Genomic DNA, 8,814 nt, shown 5'->3' with positions numbered 1-8,814 from the left:
AATAGATTTACAAAATAAATCATGTTTACATGTTTACAATCTATTTTATGCCTTTATGCATTTTATTTACTTGTAAATAAATGTACTTTATTTCACAGTACACAAAAATTAATGCGGTAATGCATGTAATAATTGCTGTGATAAAGAACACAGCATTCTAATACTCTAATTGCAATTACAGAACTGTGATTATTACTGTAATAAATAATTACAGTATTTAATAGTTACTGTGATTAAACGTACAGTCAGCATACTGTGGGATGTTTTATATCAACTTACTTGCCAATTGCTGCCAGCAAGTTGCTGTAAATTTCACAGTATTCTTTTTAAAGTGTAGTTTGCTCCTCTCATATAGAGGACGTCTGTGAGATGTTTATTTAGAATAGCTGTAAAACTGCTCTTAAGATGTTTATCAGCTGTTTTTACACAGCAGATGTTTTCCAGATCTCCAGATCTTTAGCAGACGTCTTTAGAGATGTACATGTGCTAGCTGGGTAATGATTTAGTAGCAATAAAACATCAGGCCTACAAGTGTTTAGTAACATTAAAAGTGTTCAGTTTCCCACAAATTATTTCCAGGTTGAGGTAGGAAATATTCCTAAATCCGAGGTGTCTTGAACGCAGCATAAGCACAGTCGTGTAAGATCATTTGTATCTGAAGCGAATACAGAAATACATACTACACGTTTATTTTTGAAGTTTGATAGCTGTGGTTACTACAACTTTTTGTTTTATTGAAAAGCTCTGTTCCTTTGAGTTTCACAAAAACAGCATTCAGATAAAAAAGCATTAGCATGATCAAATAATTTGTAAGAAATGTCATTTTAGGTTAATTGTTCCTTTAAGCAAGTGTGTTGGTTTAACTTGAAACAGTTATTAGAATTCAAATGTGTAGTTTTTATCTTAAAGACACTTTGTAATGTGAAATAAGATAAACTGTTCTCTCAGTCATCACAGGGTTTCGATTGGTCTCTCAGATCGCGACATATGATACAGACAGAGAATAATCAAAGGTCTTATCAGCTCTTGATGGATGGTCAAATAAAACGAATCCATCTGTAGGACAGGATCAGGCTTAAGAATGGAAACCTGATGTTAAAACCTATACTCAACCTCCTCTCTCTCTCTCTCTCTCTCTCTCTCTCTCTCTCTCTCTCTCTCTCTCTCTCTCTCTCTCTCTCTCTCTCTCTGTTCATGTTTTAACAATAATTGACTTACAAAAATCTAACTGTAGCAAAAAAATATGGCAAGGCCACCAACCCTGTATGTCCTGTTCACCTTGTAGTGACCCATGTGTATCTTTAAATGTCCTTGTGACTGTGGGATTTGTTCCATAGCATAACTTACACATGTGATATATATATTTGTTTTGGTCGGGTGATGGCTGCTGAAGTACAGGGTGTGGGTGGATTAGGAGAGACGTGTGCTTTGCCCTGCATCACTGACCACTTTTTAATGGGTATAGAAGATTTATGCAAGCAGTCAGAAAGAACAGGACTGTATCCCACTCACATAGCTCAGCTTCAGAGTGGCTCTGCATATATTTCAGCTTTGCCACTTTTATAGCGGGTGGCGCAAGTCTGAAGGATATTAACTGAACCGCAGACATTTTCTATACAAGAGCAACCTTAAGCCATTTTGCAAAACATTCATTAGTTTATTATAGTACTCATCTTCAATGCTGAATAATTTATATAGGCATTATGACATCATCGTGCATCTCCATTTATTGCATAATTATTACTTTTTTCTATTTGGGAATAAATGAAATCGGGTCCAAATGTCTGTCTGACAATTACAGTTAATATACTTGCATTTCCCAAATTTTATCAGCGTAACAATTTTGAGGGTTTTTTTTTTAATTAACATGAACTTTCATCTTTTTTGCTTTTAAAACAATATAGCTATACTGATAAAAATGTACAGCATACCTTGAATGTAAGTGCATTCAACTAGTGCGACTAGCGGCTAATGTAATACTTTTTATTTTAAGTTACGTTAAAGTTACAATCCTATTTCTTAAATTGTTTATTTTTATAAACCTCTTACCAGGTCAATAGCCTGATAACTTCAGATCACATCTATAGTGTCACTGCTGAATAAAACCTTGATGAAATCTTTCTCCATTCTATAGTCTCTTTTGTCTATTGATTTCAAAGAGAATGAAAGGACACCTGTGACTTGACAAAAGGTGTCAGAAGCAATCGTGCAATACGTTCACTTTGAGACCCATAGTGAATACTAAGCTATTGATTTAGCTTGATTACTCATTCACATACAAATCACTTTGTTCGCCACTACGTTCAAGGGCAAGCCGATATATGTCAGTGCAGACATCTTGTATCCATGTATGCTTGTTCCTCTTCATTGCTTTTGAAAATCTACGCAGATGTGTGTCATTAGCAACATAAAGTAATGCTATAAAACCCTCTATTTAGGGAAGGAAATGGGTGCTTTGTAAAAACAAAAGCACATGAGCATTTGTAACTACACTCTAATTTCTAGCTTAGAAGCTCGCGATCGATAGCTTTATTCGCATGAATTAAATCCACCTCATCATTTGGATGTGTTGTGCAGACACACTATGAGATCAGTTTGGCTTCGTCTTCTAAATTGGGACTGATTACATCTCAAGTCATTTGTCATTTGTTAACGTCGGCGCAGTAGCCTATATCCACTCTCTTTGACACACTCGGTGGGATTCTCCATCAATTAGATCAATGGATTGATTAATTCTGAAGAGTCACAGATGGTTCAGGTGGATTTGTCCAAAATATGACTTAACTAGACTGGACAAGCCCTTATGTCGCCTCCCTACATTCCTTTCCACTGTTTTCCATTTTCCAGGGTCCCTTAAAGGAATAGGTCTTTGTAATATTAATACAACCTTTAATACAAAGGTTATAAATCCATACCAGCTCTCATAGTCTGTCATTAATGCAAAATGAAAATTAAGAGGCCATCCACACGGAGACGCGTTTAGCTGTAGCCTATACGTAAAGTTTTTGTATCATATCTGCGTTTCGTCTACATGGATCCGGTGTTTTGTTTGCCCGAAACGGCTATTTTTGGAAACCGGGTCTCAGAGTGGATAAATCTGAAAACGGCACCCTTGCGTTTTCATGTGTACAGCCGGTCCGTATAGTTTTTTTTCAACGATGATGTCATCATACCAGCGTGCACAGTTTATGCGCATGCTCCAAGTCTTCTCCGTTTCATTGCAGAATTATAGTGCCACATACTGATTTCAGTGGCGGTTCTAGACTACTGTAACTGGGGGGGCCAGGCAGGGGCCACTTATGCTTTTAGGGGGCACACTAACATGTGTCATGAATAATTTTCAGTCATTTTTCACTGTCATGTATTACTGTTTTCTCTAGAAGTAAACTAATAAGCTAATAAAACAAGTTCAGCTCAAATTAATGTTCCATGGTCATTTATTTCACAACACATTGTATATAGTCAAAATAACAATGACAACAATAATAACATTTAGGCACTTTTCTGCATCTTAAATGTACATACATGAATGAAAAACTACCCACAAACAAGATATCCAAAAATCAACTTAAGCATTCATCTAAACATGAGTCACATTATCAGGTATTTCCTTTACACAAAGAAAAAAAACATGAATTTCAAAATTTTCACAGATGATATATGTGGTTTTGGCACACTTTCGTGTGAATGCCATGTTAACTAAATACTCATGTAAAAACTCATGTTTTTCACATGGAATTTCAGGGTTACAAAAGTTGTCTCTCTGCACAACTAAATCACCTTGCTGATGGGTCCTCTGTTTTTCTGGACTTTCTTCAGTTCATTCTCTAAGCTTTTGTGCATTTCTGACTCTTTTTCAGAAGCATCTTCTTTCTCCAGCCTTGACTGACTATTATCTTTAGTTTTCTTATTAAAAAAGGACATTATGTCCTTAGGATTTTTTCTCTTCATTTTAACTGCAAATGGGAAAATTATGAAAATGTGTAAATGAAAAGAGGACTCTCAAATACAATGTAATATACATGACAGTATAGAATAAGCTGTATTGATTATTTGAACTCTGCTAATTCCTTTGGAATGACAGACCATTTATTTTAATTATACGGCAAAAGTGCATTTTATCAAACATTCACCCCAATAAATGTAAGTTTGATCTCATTTTATTAACAAATAAAATTCTTTAGTGCGTTACACGTTCTCTGGCAACAGCTGATTCTTTGTATAGGCACGAGTCACGACTGCTTTATATGTATATTTAACGTGTGCAACACCGGAAAATATAGGTCAGTATTTTAATATGATGTGTAATGATATGCATTTTCATTATATTTTTACAAAATATTTCCATTACCTGTATGATGTAGACGCAATCTCGCTGAAGGCGCACAGACTCGACATAGTTTGCGTCTTGCTGCGTAATCTTCCTTTTGGCACACAAGCATCGTTACTGCCACTCGCAGGACAAACTGTGCATTGCACCCGAAATTGCTCGGTTGTGGTAAAAAATTCCAGAAACGATTCCAGATTTAAGGGGACCAGTGGGGTGGCCAAGTGTGCTGACACACCCCTGAACCGCCCCTGACTGATTTGGTGTGCATACTACATCATTTTGAGTCCGTTTAGCGGTTTCGTGTGTACGCAGATATTTCTTGAGACGATGCCGTGAAAAGGAAAAATAAAGATTGGATAGGGAACGCTCTGGTTTTGTGTGGATGTGGCCTAAGACATTCTGAAATGCTGGCATGTATCATAAATTATCATGTAAATTGTCACACCATTAATATAATTTCTGTCATGACAACTCTCAGAGGGTTTAGCATGGTAGTGTACATGACATAAATATATTTGGTCTTGGCTGAATAGATCTGCTACGCTGCTGCTGCAGAGCAGTATAGAGACTTGCTACTGCCAATACATCGTTGTTTATGTAAAGAATGCTGCTGATGCGGCACATATAACATATATGAATAACCCCCGTATAGCATAGGCTACATGATCACCTTGTAGCAGATCTATACCAGTGGAGCTGGGGAAGGAGGAGGGTTTCTGAAGCGCGCTGCACTGCTACGACAATCACTTTGTGAAAAGTGATTGTCGGAAATTCATGGAATTTCATCTTCGGCCTCACAATAACATATACCACAAATACGCTTTACTACACTGTCCAATACTACAAACACACAAGACATACAAAAGCCTTTTGCTTGGATTACAGACATCTACAACATATAAGCATGTAGATTCAAAATGTAAAATTGTTGAGCAGCAAGCTCATTGGCTGCTGATACAGAAGGAACCATTCAGCTGCGCCGTGTGGTATTAGTTATTATGTCAGACTGGGTAGACTGTATAGGACTGAGCCATCTAGAGTTTCGTGCTAGAACTTCCTCTGTCATTTATACTGATTATTTTGCCACTTTTGTAGCCCATGAAAAGAACTACAGCCCTGTAGAATATACAAAGACAAGACTTTTCTGTGATAATGAAAAATAACGTTTTATTAAGGGCGTGATTTGGCTCCTGGGACTACAATTGCATTTTTACATCAGGCCATAGCTCATATCACATGGTGTTTTTATTCTCTAACCGCTGAATTCTGACACATTCTCATTTAAATAATTGATGCACAGAACATACATTTTACAACTCTGCCTTCAAACAGCTGTAATGTACTCAGCTAATGTACTGCATTCAACACAAAGACATTCACAAAGCAGACTCACACAGTTCATTTGCGGAGTTCCCTTTAATGTGCCGCACGGAGGGTAATAGTGGCAGTCATTTGTCATGACTGAACATTTGCAGAACATTTTAATAATCTGTGCGATCATTTCAATTTCACGTTACGAGCGCGAATCATGTACATTATATTGTGGTACACAGCCTGCATGACATGCATTTTGCAAACAAAACATTAATTGTTCATTAATGTAACATTACTAAGTAAATATGTTTATTTTGCCCCCCTCCTGGTCTTGTATGTCTTTTTACACGTCTAGCATTTTGTTTTTGCAAGCATGCCGTATAATTTAAGTGATTCTGTAAATGTCAAATGCAGTTCTCTGGTCTTCATACACAGAAAAAACACTCACTTACATGATTAGTGCTAATCAAATTCTGCCATAGGGAGGTTGATTACTGCTTAATAAGTAATGTGGGGTCTCCACTATGATACCAATCAATTCACATCGGTCAATTCTCATTAGGATCTATTGCTTGCAGCTATGAAACAGCAGACAAACTGGACTTTACTTGCTGCCAGTCTGAGGTTTTCTCACACTTTTCACGGGGCTGTTTGTGAGTCTGGCACGCACTAAAACCCAAGTGACAGGTGAAACAGATGCCCTGCCATAATGACCCAGTTTTCCAGGTGAGGCCGAGCCCACTGCATACACACTTCCAGTTTAATTACCCTTCCATTAGCTTGGCTAAGACACCAGATCCACCAGAAGAGCTTTTAACTGAAACATTGGCCTTATCTATATACATGGGAGCACTTAAGAGGATATGTCGACGTGTGAGACTTTAATGTGCGATGACCAGTGCTGATCCTTATAGGCAGTTTACGATCCAGATATTCCTGAGGCAAAAAAAGACGAAAAGAGGTGTTTGATCATGGTTTTGGTTGAGCACAGTATTGCGTACTGTGACATCATCCATCACCATTCATGTAGTTATGAAGATTTAAAGCACGTCTCTTGGTGTTTTAGTAAACTGATGGTAAAAACTAATCGTTTTTCCACCTCTGGCCATTATAGCTTTCAGACGTGTACAGTAGCATCTACACAGTAAAAAAAGCTGCACAAGTTATTTCGACTTCATAGGAATAGTTCACCCCAAAATTTAAATTCTGTCATTATGTACTACTCAGCCTGAAGTTGGTTCAAACCTTAATGCATTTTATTGTTGCACTGAACACAAAAGAAGATATTTGGAAGAATGTTTGTAACTGAACAGTTCTGGGTCAACATTGACTTCCATAGTAGGAAACGAAACTACTATGGTAGTCAGTGGTGCCCCAGAATGGTTTGGTTTCCTACGTTATTCTAAATTCTTCTTTTGTGGTTAACAGAGCAAAGAAATTTACAGGCTGAGTAAATGATGACTGAATTTTCATTTGTGGATGAACTGTCCCTTTAAGCCAAGTTACACTGCGTTAGTGTGTGATGTTTATATTACTAAGAAGGTAAATTAGGTTGACTTGGCAAATGAATGTATCAATTGGTTCAGTTCAATACAACTTTGCACCAATGACACCTTAATCACCCTAAATCACCTTAATGCTCTTAACAAGAGAAGCTCAAGCTGGACATCCCCAGTGAAGAAGGGGGCAGTAACATTGAAAAACACTGTGTTTGAGGACATGACTTCAAATAGGCTAACGCTCAGTCTCCCATATACTGTACATATATATATTTTGACATGATTATAATTTAATATTTTGTATATATTAATATATGCACTTTTTATTTTTTCCAATGTATTTATGTTCCCCCTGGAAACACATATGTGCATGCAGCTGGAAAACCCCCCAACAATAAAATGAATATTTTATATTTCAGAAATTAGCTTTAAAGCTTTCCTCAGTCATCTCACTTCTATTCCCTCAGAGGCTGCTCATGTCATCATGATGAGTCTATAGGCGGTTCAGCAACAGCTGGCCAGTGTAATGAATATGCTCAATATCCGGCAGGGAGAGCACTCTTGTGGGTTAATCCTGATTTGTTTTACTGTTATTAACCATATGGCACTTGTGTCATGTTGTATTTCTTTCCTTTCATTAAGTTTAATATTTTATTTAAAAACTATTTTTGTTTTAGATGCTCATTGTATAGACCACACAGTAAAAGTTCATAGCCTTGACCGACCGTTCAAACTGCAATGCCCACTTTTCAGAAATCTGTCGATCACATTTGTTGTCACGTTGATTTGTCCTGTTTGTTTAGAAAATGGTTCTTTTGATAGTTTACTGTGCAGTGTAATGGGAGATGGCACTACAAACAACTCTTTGAGTGTCTTGTTTGATACTGAACACAAGGGATTCTGTCACAAGCTGTCACCAAAATATCCAAGTCAAGCACATTCCCCGGGCTCACTCTCAAACGACTCCAAGGCTCAGAGCTGTATGATTTTAGCCTCCTTGTTATAAACAACAAATGCTGCAACAAATTTCTTTATCTGCACCATTCTGCCCTCTAGAGGAAACAGAGCGTCAGTTGGAAGCGTTCAGACCTGTATGAGGGACTTCGCAAAACTGCTTCTGTTCTGACACTGTTTTCAGCCTCAAAAGACGACCAGTGCTAAATTATAAAAGGTGCTCTAAAGCAAACAAATGAATAAACTGAATCGATAAATAAACGCTGTAATCTACGTCAAAGTTAACAGAACGCCTCTGCTGCCATGTAGGCTACTGTTACGAGGAAATAAAAAATCCCAGCACATATAACATCAATGTTGATGTCATCAGTATACCCATATACCATTAAAAGCAGATTATCCTCATTATATTCATACAACATCATGCTCATGATGTCATCGCTTTGTCCATTTAACATCATGCTGATAATGTCATCATTATATCCGTCAGTTCGAATGAAAAGAATCTTAGTCTTGAAATCAACATTCTGGGGCCAGTTGCATAAACATAGCTGCAAAGTTAAGACTGTGTCTTAACCACTAGTCTCACTGACCAGCAATTAGTTAGGATTAAAAAGTCTTACTTTTTAGATTTTAATTAGACCAATCTACCTTTTTATGTCACTGACTTAAATATGTTATGACCAGTTTTGAAGAAAAAAATTGGATGACTAACTT

Source organism: Triplophysa rosa, linkage group LG11, assembly GCF_024868665.1.
Source record: "Triplophysa rosa linkage group LG11, Trosa_1v2, whole genome shotgun sequence".
NCBI lineage: Eukaryota > Metazoa > Chordata > Actinopteri > Cypriniformes > Nemacheilidae > Triplophysa > Triplophysa rosa.
This window is presented reverse-complemented; position numbering follows the sequence as displayed.